Here is an 11,068-nt window from a genome sequence, read left to right on the forward strand (position 1 = left end):
GATTTGTCCGACTTAAAATAGAACTCCAGCTGGGATCAGGAACAGTCATTTCCAAGTTTACTGTAGTTCACTGGTGTCAAAAAGATTGGCCTGAATGAGATTTAAAAGGAGAAGAAGTAAGGGTGGGAGGGAGGAACCTCCAGAGGGCCGGGCCAAGGCAGCTGACGGCTCCTCAATTAATGCTGGAGTGGGGCAGCACGGTGGCTCAGCGGTTAGCACTGCTGCCTCACGCGCTGACGTCCCAGGTTCAATCGGGCTCTGGGTCACTGTCCGTGTGGCGTTTGCACATCCTCCCCGTGTCTGCGTGGGTTTCGCCCCCACAACCCAAAAGATGTGCAGGGTAGGTGGATTGGCCACGCTAAATTGTCCCTCCATTGGAAAAAATGAATTGGGTACTCTTAAATTAAATTTAAAAATTAATGCGGGGAAGCCAGGAGCAATAAAGACGAGAGTCAAAGGTGCCAGGGTGGGTTGTCGACAAGTATCTGATCGGGAAACGCATGCGGCAGTCACAAACCATGGCATCTCACTAGAATATCTCGGGCGAAATTCTCCTACCCGCCCCGCCACATTTCTGCCCCGACCGGCCGGCGGGAGTCTCCGTAACACCAGCCGGTCAATGGGGTTTCCCATTGTGGGGCAGCCCCACGCCGTCGGGAAACCCCCGGGCGCCGGCAAAACGGAGACTCCTGCCGGCGGAGAATGACGCCCCTCATCTATAAATTTGAAATATTTACGTGATCAGCCTGTGGCCTGAATCTTTGCTGCCACCAGTGTGGCTTTGGCCTCCGCAGACCTGAGCCAGGCCAATGGTCAAAATGCTCTGCTCACCCCCCCCCCCTGCGCCTAAAAACACCACCTCCTCCGCGCCTAACCCCACCACCTCCCTGTAACTATATGTGTATTGTGAGGAATACAAGGGGTTAACAATAAGGTAATAATAATTCTCACCACCAGATGGAGATGAAATGAAATGAAAATTGCTTATTGTTACCCATGGCGACCAACTCTATTTTGAGACTATTAGCACCTTGTCAATAAAAAAATTCAGAAGGTTGAATATGAAAATGAAATGAAAATTGCTTATTGTCACAAGTAGGCTTCAAATGAAGTTACTGTGAAAAGCCCCTACTCGCCACATTCCAGCGCCCGGGGAGGCTGTTACGGGAATCGAACCGTGCTGCTGGCCTGCCTTGGTCTGCTTTCAAAGGCAGCGATTTAGCCCTGTGCTAAACAGCCCCAGATTAAATGAAATGAAAATCGATTATTGTCACAAGTAGGCTTCAATGAAGTTACCGTGAAAAGCCCCTAGTCACCACATTCCGGCACCTGTTCGGGGAGGCTGGTACGGGAATTGAACCGTGCTGCTGGCCTGCTTGGCCTGCTTTAAAAGCCAGCGGTTTAGCCCAGTGTGCAAAACCAGCCCCTAAGGAGCAGTGATATAAATATCATGTGACTTCTGGGATTCTGGGAGAAGGTTTTAAGGCGTTAGAGAGATTAGGGGCTGGATTCTCTGAGCCGAAATCGCGATCGGTCCAATGCCGGCCCGATACCCGGAGATTCGCCAGGAATGGCGCGCGCACGGTCTGCGTGGCGCGGGTAGGGGGCCATTGACAGAGGATCCCCAGCGATTCTCAGAGGAAAACTGGCCGAGTTCCCGATGGCGTGGTTCTAACCACGTTTTGCCTGTCGGGAACGTCCGGTGGTGGCTGTGGTGGAGGGCGGGGGAATCCTTCACCGGGGGTTGCCTCATGGACGGCCAGGCTAGCGGTCGGGCTGCACCGATCCGCGCGGGCGCGCGCAATCTCGTGGGGACCTACGTCTTGCATCAGGGTCCGCGGTGCAAGTCCGCCATGTCACATGGGGCGGCCGCTGCAGGTCGCCGCCGTGAGAATGCGCGGACTCCCGACCGCAAGTGCGGGGCCCCATATCCGCAGCCAGAGCTGCGAGAAGCACTCCGGGGCCCCGCAAGCCCCTGCAGGTTGGAGAATCGCTCAGGACTTTCTTAAGGAAAGTCCAGAGTGAAACACCCACGTTTTGACATAGCCCCTGGCGTGGGGACATAGCCCCATTATTGGAGAATCCCGCCCTAGGTGTGTAGCATAGAGTTCTGTTGTAAGAGAAATCGTATTATTTTATTTAATAACTTATTCCTTGTTGACTGGTTAGAATCGTTAATTTAGAAGTGTAAAATAACTCAGCTTTGTTCAATAACCCAGCTTGATGTTCTTTGTTGACACTACGTACGCAAAGCATCCTGGTGGACCCAACAGAGAACATCACACTCCCCACCTGACCTGATGTCATGGGATGTGACACTGCCATTTAAATTAGACCCCACACCCTCAACCCTATCTCAACCCCTTTGGCGGGCCTCCCTAAACTTGAATTCAGACAAGTATAAAAGGGCGGGGGGAAGGGGGCGGAAGCTGTTGGGGGAGGCCGAGCAATTGCACACGGGGCAACACAGTGTGAACTCTGGATGGCGTGGGTGATGGGTGTTAAAGTTGGCCATTAATATTCTAAATGAAGCCTAGCTTGATGTTGCAATGCAAACGACAGTAGTTGGAAACGACAGCGCCTGCATAAACGTCAAATGGTTCAAAATAATAACGCTGATATTCTCACCTGGAAGATCTCCCCATTCTGAAGGCAAACACAGATATCCTGTCCTTCCTCAGGCTGCACAGCCTGGGAACCGCAGGAGAAGCAGGCTGGCTGTCCTGTTAAATGGTTGAAGTAGTTTGTGAGGCATTTCAGGCAGCTGTCTGCACTCACTGCTCTTTCACGGGGACTGTAAGTACCTTTAGGACAAGGGACTGGCTCAGGGCTCGCTTCAGGGCAGTAGTGACCTGCAAACAATTGTGAAGGGAAGTGAGTTCTTTCAGTGAGTTACCCATTCTGACAAGCCGTGTTCTCCACCAGCCCCTGGCCTATTCCAAGCAAACTGCATCGAAGGTGGCTGTGCAGAGTACTCATTCTGTTCATAAGGGTTTTACAAATCACAGAATCGAGGAACAATACAGCGCAGAAAAGGCCCTTCAGCCCATCGAGTCAGCACCGCGGCATGAAAGGCACCTGATCTGCCAAACCTAATCGCATTTACCAGCACTTGGCCCGTGCCCTGGAATGTTATGATGTGCCAAGTATTCATCCAGGTACTTTTTAAAAGATGTGAGGCAACTCGCCTCTACCACCCTCCCAGGCAGTATGTCCCAGACCGTCACCACCCTCTTGATAAAAAGGTTTTCCCCCAAATCCCCCCTGAACCTCCCACCCCTCACTTTGATCTTGTGTCCCCTCGTAACTGACCCTTCAACTAAGGGGAACAGCTACTCCCTGTCCGCCCTGTCCATGCCCCTCATAATCCTGTCCACCTCAATCAGGTCGCCCCCTCAGTCTTCTCTGCTCCAGTGAAAACAACCCAAGCCGATCCAGCCTCTCTTCGTATCTAGGACTCCCAGGCAAGATCCGGGTGAATCGCCTCTGCACCCTGTCCAATGCAATCACATCCTTCCTATAAAGTGGCAACCAGAATTGCACACAGTACTCCAGCTGTGGAATCACAAATGGTGGGACAGGGGGGGGGAAGGAGCCAAGACGGAGAGGAGTAAAAATAGCCTGTCAACAGTAATTATACCTGAGGATGCTCACAAACTGTGACGTCTCTAAACCTGCACGGCTCAGTGGCTAGCACTTTCAATCTGAGTCAGTAGGTTCTATTCCACAGACGTCAGTACATAATCTAAACTGACGCTCCAGTGTCGTATTGAGGGAATGCTGTATTGTCAAAGATGCCATCTTTCAGATGAGACCCTGTCTGACTTCTCAAATGGGTGTAAAAGGTCTGATGGAATTATTTTGAGCAGGAGTAGAGGTGTTCCTGTGTTTTTGCCAGTATTTATCCCTTGATCAGCATCACTTTAAAAAAAAAAAGATTATCTGGTTACAACCACATTGCTGTCTGTGGGAGCTTGCTGTGTGAAATTGGCTCTCGTGTTTGCGGCTTTACAACAGTGGCTACATTTCAAAAGTACATCAGTGGCTGTAAAATACTTTGGCACATCCTGAGGTCAAGAAAGGCGCTATATATAAATGGCGGCCTTACTTTCTGCAAATCGAACCATGATCGTAGAATCCCAACAGTGTAGAAGGAGGCCATTCGGCCCATCGAGTCTGCACCGACCCTCTGATAAAGCACTCCACTCAGTCCCACTTCTCCGCCTTATTCCTATAACCTCTTAGCCTAACCTACACATCCCTGGACACTAAGGGGCACTTAGCATGACCAATCGACCGAATCTACCAATCTGCACATCTTTGGACTTCTAATCTACTTCGATCTACCACTAATCGTGTGACCAATATGTAGGACAGACTGTCCAGTGAGACAGTGCAGACACCAAATCCACAAGGCAACAGCAAAGATTACTTGACAGAGAAAATGGTTGAGGATCGTGAGAGATTGGTATTCTTCAAACTTTGGGACCAGTTAATTGGGGTGGGGGTTGAGAGATTGGCCTGGCAACTGCATCTCCCCGTTCTGGATAATTCCTGCTCCTAGTTCATCACTGAAATTAATGGAATTAAGTTGCACATATCTTAAGCTTAAATCTCTTAATAGCTCTCATGTAAAAATAAAGTCACAAATGACTACATTTGTGTTGTTGAACCTGATCCTAGGTCAGGTATCAATTATTCAGCGGAAAGAGATGATATTGCTTTCCAAGCGCACACACCTTTCGGGCAGATGTAAGATCGGATTGCTGCAATCACTTGGCTGGTGGCGTCAGATGGTGGATCGGTGGTGGTGGCTCCCCGAAGGCAGACTACCCCTGCCTGGCATGCTCGGCAGACCTGCCGATCATTGTGCTTCCCATAGTAACCAGCAGGGCAGGGCTCACAAGTGTCGCTGAAGGTGCGTCTGCTGGATCCATTGTACTCCCTGTGTCCCAGTGGACATTTCACTGGCTTAACAGCACCAATGGCTGACAAAAGGAAGTTAGAGATAAGTTTGTGTTATGTATCCGTAGGTTATACGCCCGTTCCAATTCCACCAATCCCCTCTATTGGCCTATCCTTCCAATCCAAACCCCTAAGCCTTAAAACGGAACTCCAGTTCGGACCTATACCAGGCATTTACTGGTTTTCCTTCTGGGCTGCTGAAGATTGATAAGATGTGGAAGGGAAAGACCTTTTCAGAGGCCACATACATTCTATTCTCATGAAATCATTGTCATAGAAGCAGAGGAGGCCATTTTGCCCATCGGGCGCATGCTAGCTTTCTCCAGAGCAGCCCAGTCCCATTCCCCCACTTCATCCCCGTATCCCTGAAAGTTTATTTTCCTCAAAGGTTGAATTTTCCCTTTTTGATGCAGAGTGTGTCAGCCAGCGGGAAAAGCGACATTGAAGCCATCGGCAACCAGCGGCCGTCTCCGTCGTATTACTCGGAACTTAGCTTAAAAAGCTGAGGGGGTGGGTACCGGGTCATCCCGCTGCCAGAACCCGCCCCGCCAGTAACCTGCTTTTTAAAATAATCATGGCACCATTTTTAAAAGTTGCCCCGGCACACAAGAGTTAGAGTGGAATGCCCACCAGGCCCGAACCGCCCCCTCCCCTCCCACTTCCCCCCCCCCCCCCCCCACCTTCGCGAATAACCCAGTCATGACCCTCTTCCCCCTGAGTGATGCACTCAACTGAGCGCCTCCGACTGGTCTGCCCACCGGACGCACACTGTGGGAGACCAGTCGTGCCCACATGCCAATGTGATTGGATCATCTAATGGTGGTGGGGGGGGGGGGGGGGGGGGGGTGGTATGATCAGGCATAGATAATGACATGAATATTTAATGTAATGGTTGAACACTGCGATTCCTGTTACGTTAGTGGCGGGGAGGGTTGGCGAGGACAATTGGCACAAGAGTTCCCTGCTGATTAAAACGCGAGTTGGGCCTCTCGCGAGGTTTTCTGCTCCTGTCACCAAGTCCGCCTAAGAAAAACAGGAGCGGAAAATCCTGACCCAAGCGCCCATTCAACTTCTTCTTGAAATCCTTGATCGTCTTCGCTTTCACTACCCTCGTGGGTAGCGAGTTTCAGGCCATTGCCACTCACTGTATCTCTTGCCCAAACCTTCAAACCTGTATTCCCGAGACCCTTTACCATCAACTCACGGGAGCAGCTTTCTATCTGGCCGTGGACTGGTGATCAGCATTTAATTCCTTGACTTTCTTATTTTAAGTTTATCTTAAAATAGTTCAAGCTTAATATCTGACAATAGTTATTTTAAAGTTCTTACCCCATCTAGAGCCTTCATGGGTGGTACCAATGTCCTGAGGACAGTAATGGCCAACTGGGCACTCAACTGGGGCCCCTGACCCCTCTGGGCAGTAATAACCAGCTGGGCAAAGCATACAAGGCACGGATACGGCGCAGTAATAACCTGAAATACAGAACAGAGAGTTTGGAAATTCTTCTCTCACTATTAGCTTCAGAATCGTTTGAGGTTATGTTTGAACTCCTCAGCCCCAAATACATGTAGGCATGTGTTGATGTAAACGTCACAGAGCAAGGGAATGTGGGAAAGGCTGGGGTAAATGTTCATCTCCACTCAGCTGGGGCACGGTAGCACAGTGGTTAGCACAGTTGCTTCACAGCGCCAGGGTCCCAGGTTTGATTCTCCGCTGGGTCACTGTCTGTGCGGAGTCTGCACGTTCTCCCCGTGTCTGCGTGGGTTTCCCCCGGGGGCTCCGGTTTCCTCCCCCAGTCCAAAGATGTGCAGGTTAGGTGGATTGGCCATGCTAAATTGCCCTGAGTGTCCAAAAAGGTTAGATGAGGTTACTGGGTTGCGGGGACAGGGTGGAGATGTGGCCTTAGATAGGGTGATCCTTCCATGGGCCGGTGCATACTCGATGGGCTGAATGGCTTTCTTCGGCACTGTAAATTTGATGATCTGTGACCTCAGTGGAATGGAAAAGAGGGGGGGGGGGGTGGAGGGCAGACGGAGCAAAATTAAAGGTCAGGGATTGTGCTCTGTCCTTTCCGATCAACATCACCTCCCTTCAATTCCGAAAAAGAGTCACACAGACTCGAAACATTCACTCTGTTTCTCTCTCCACAGATATTGCCAGACCTGTGAGAATTGCGAGCACTTTCCATTTTTATTGGAGATCTCCAGGAACTGGAGGGAGATATTGGTCTTGAAGGGAGTGCAGCCAAAGTTTATATTACAAGGAGAGATCTCACAAATCAAGGTTGTAGATGAATAGAAAATGAATGGCTGATTTGTTCAAAGTTTTCAGGAACCGTTAGGGTAGAGTTGGGGAGAACAGAATTGGGAAACGCAATAGACGTTTGGAGCCAGATCTTTCAGGAGTGAAAGAGGAAACATTTCTTCATCAAATGGGGATAGAAGGTTGGAACTCTCTTCCACAGATGGCAATTGATGTTTGATCAGTTGTTAATTTTAAAACTGAGACTGATAGATTTATGTTAGCCAAAGCTATTGGGAAATATGGGTCAATGGTGGGTATATGGAGTTCGGCCGTCGACCAACCACGATCTCATTGAATGGTGGTGACACAGATCTGAGGAGCAGATTTCTCCCACTTTTTGGGAATAAGTGCTGTGGCGGGTTTAGGAACACGGGGCGTTTCCAACTGCGGAGGCTGGCAAGAAAACAAGGCAACCCTGACCTCATTGATTATGCGACCGGATGTCTTGTGTCATGTTCCTCGGTGGGGCAGGCCTGATGGCGCGTTGACTGCAGTCCTATCTGGGCGCCATATTGAAAACGCGCCCAACTGACGCACTATTGGAGAAAGAAGATGGACCTCCCGAGAATGAAAATGGATCTCCAGGAATATTCTGGACTCCCTTCAGGACACCGAATCTGGAAGGTCCGCCTGCAGGCGAACCCCCTGCCCACTGCTGTGGTGTTCCAGGGTCCAGGCCCCCACCCGGAGGCAGCCCCAGGCATTGTTCAAGTGATCCCGACATCCGCTCCCCATATCGTTCCAGACTTGTTTCACGCTGGTATGGCTTTCCCACAGGTGCCATGGAGAATCGGGCGCGGGAGGTCGGGCCTTCATCTGCGTCCCATAGGGGATTGCAGGTGAGTCTAAGCAGATGCCATTTCTCAACCAATGCTTTAAACACATACTGTACCAGAAATATGTTTTAAAAAAATCAAAGATTTTAAATACCACCGAGTGTATTTTAAACATAAAATGTACAAATTTACCTGATGTGTTGCCAAAGGTCCCAGGGGGGCAGGATATTTCACGGCACAAATGCATGATGCATGTTAGCGAATTAGTGGCGCAGTAATAGCCAGCTTCACAAGGCTGGCACCTCTTTTGCCCACTCGCATCTTGGTAGCTTCCTGCAGGACAACCTGTGGGCAGTGCTGAACCGATAGGACTGTAATAACCAGGTGGACAGATTTCTCCAATTGCAGGGTAACAGCCTGTAGGTGGACAAATATCAACACGCTCACAATATAGCCGGCTTTCCTCAGCAACTCATTTTGTTTTCACGGTTTGTTCCACGGCCTGTAAAGTTCTATCGTGTTCCTGTATTACCTGTTCAGGGCCTGGTTCCCTCATTTTTCCAAATACCAGTAGAATAACAGAGGGAAGAAAGAAATTTCGATGTGCCTTTCATCACCTCAGGATGCACCTTACAGTCAACGTTTTTGAAACCGTCACTGTTGTAATGTAGGAAACGCAACAGCCAATTGGCACACAGAAGGGTCAACAGCCAATTGGCACACAGAAGGGTCTGACAAACAGCCATGTGGCACCGACCTGTTATGCTGTTTGAGGGGTGAATGTTGTCCAGGACGCCAAGCAGATCTCCTCCCACTCTTCTTCAAATAGTGCTCTGGAATCTTCCGCCCCCATCTGGGAGAGCACGAAGGACCATGTGAAAGATAGTGCAGCACTCCCTCAGCATTGAGCTGGGGGGGTCAACCTAGATTTGCGCTCAAGTATCTGGAGTGCGCCTTGAACCCACAGCTCAGAGGTGAGAGTGTTACCCACTGAGTAACAGGTGACACAATAAGTGTGGGGAAAAGCTTTGAGTCCAAGTTTCAATTTAGGCTTTGTCGCTGCTCAAAGATCACCAATTGATTTGTGGTAGTCAGTGGCCAGCTTAATGGTGAGCAATGCAGGCTTGAAGGTCCCAGTCACGTTTCCTTGTCTGTGCTAGGGTCTCGGGCGGCAATTGGTGAGTGATGGAAAGGAATTATTGTTTCGCATTTGTACTGTAACAAATGTTTCAGCAATATTTCAAAACGCTTTAAAGGTAGACGGTAAATTAGAAATGTAGAGATTGCCGGTTAAGAAGAATCTAGTCGGCTAGGGTTCCTAGTTGTAAACTCAGTCATTGACGTTAAATTCCCAAAGCCCAATTGGTGAAGGATAAAACAGGAGCTATTCCTTACTCAGGCCGGAATTTTATGACCTCGCTGTTTACTGTCACTGGTGAGATGGAAAATCTGGAGTAGTGGCCACAAGTCTGTTGACTTGAGGCAGGAAAATCCCAGCCTCAGTTTAGATTTATTCACAGGGTGAAATATTACAAGTATATATCTCCTCACTCAACAACAGCAAGTGTCTGTTCCTGCGTGCCCAAGTAACAACCCATTTAATTCCCTCTAAGTGCATGTAGTAGCCAAAATTGAAATACAAGCTGGCCCCCTCCAGAGTGCATATGTCTTTGAGTGAAATATATCCAAGATAGTATTAGCCCCACAACCGTCTGAGATTTCTGAGCCCCAATAATAATCTTTTATTATTGTCACAAGGAGGGCTTACATTAACACCGCAATGAAGTTACTGTGAAAATTCCCTGGTCGCCACACTCCGGCGCCTGTTCGGGTACACAGAGGGAGAATTCAGAATGTCCAATTCACCTGACAAGCACGTCTTTCGGGACTTGTGGGAGGAAACCGCAGCACCCGGAGGAAACCCACGCAGACACGGGGAGAACGTGCAGACTCCGCACAGACAGTGACCCAAGCGGGGATTGAATCTGGGACCCTCGTGCTGTGAAGCAACAGTGCTGACCACTGTGCTACCGTGCCACCCATTTCGCTTTTGTCCAAAAAACAATCATTTTACAGGATGTTATAACCTGACTCTTTACCACTGGCTGGGGACTAATGGCAATCCCACAATCCACAGTGAGTATGAGCTTTCCCAATGAGGGGGGGGGGGGGGGGGCGGAGAAATCATTCACAGCCACTTGCATAAATAGAGCTGGCCAGTATGGAACCAGCAGAGAGAGAGGAGTGAGCAGCAAGGGATACTGCTGCTGTTGTATATATGTAATTGTAATGCAGAACAATGCCAGCAGTGCGGGTTCAATTCCCGTACCGGCCTCCCCGAACAGGCGCCGGAATGTGGCGACTAGGGGCTTTTCACAGTAACTTCATTGAAGCCTACTTGTGGCAATAAACGAATATTATTATCTGTTTGAGCTGCACGCAGACAAATACCTTTCACCAGACACGTGACAATAAACAAATCCAAATTCAGGAGAGGAGGGAAAGAAAGACAGAGAGGCTTACAGAACTCAAACTGGACAAAACCATAAATAAATCAAAAATGGAACTCACTGGGGTGAATTTTCAGTTCTTACTCTCATGGCAAGGCAGTAAACGATATTGGATATGGAACCACCTACCCCAACAGTGAGCAATTATTATTATTATTGTAAATAAAGTTATTTCTTTTCAATTCTACAAACTCATGCTGGATTCTTCACGGTCCTCACAAAACAGGACATGCGTGTCCCTGGCTCGGCTAGCATTTATTGCCCGGCCCTAACAGCCCCTCCATTTTAGTGGCCATTTGAGAGTCAACCACATTGCTGTGGATCTGGAATTACGTATAAGCCAGACCGGGTAAGGACGACAGATTTCCTTCCCTAAAGGACAGCAGTGAACCAGGTGGGTTTTTATGACAACCGGCAATGGTTTTATTGTCATCATCAGACTTTTAATTCCAGATTTGTATTGAATTCAGATTTGACCATCTGCCGTGGTGGAATTTGAACCCAGATCACCA

This window comes from Scyliorhinus torazame, chromosome 21 (assembly GCF_047496885.1).
Source record: "Scyliorhinus torazame isolate Kashiwa2021f chromosome 21, sScyTor2.1, whole genome shotgun sequence".
NCBI classification, from domain to species: domain Eukaryota; kingdom Metazoa; phylum Chordata; class Chondrichthyes; order Carcharhiniformes; family Scyliorhinidae; genus Scyliorhinus; species Scyliorhinus torazame.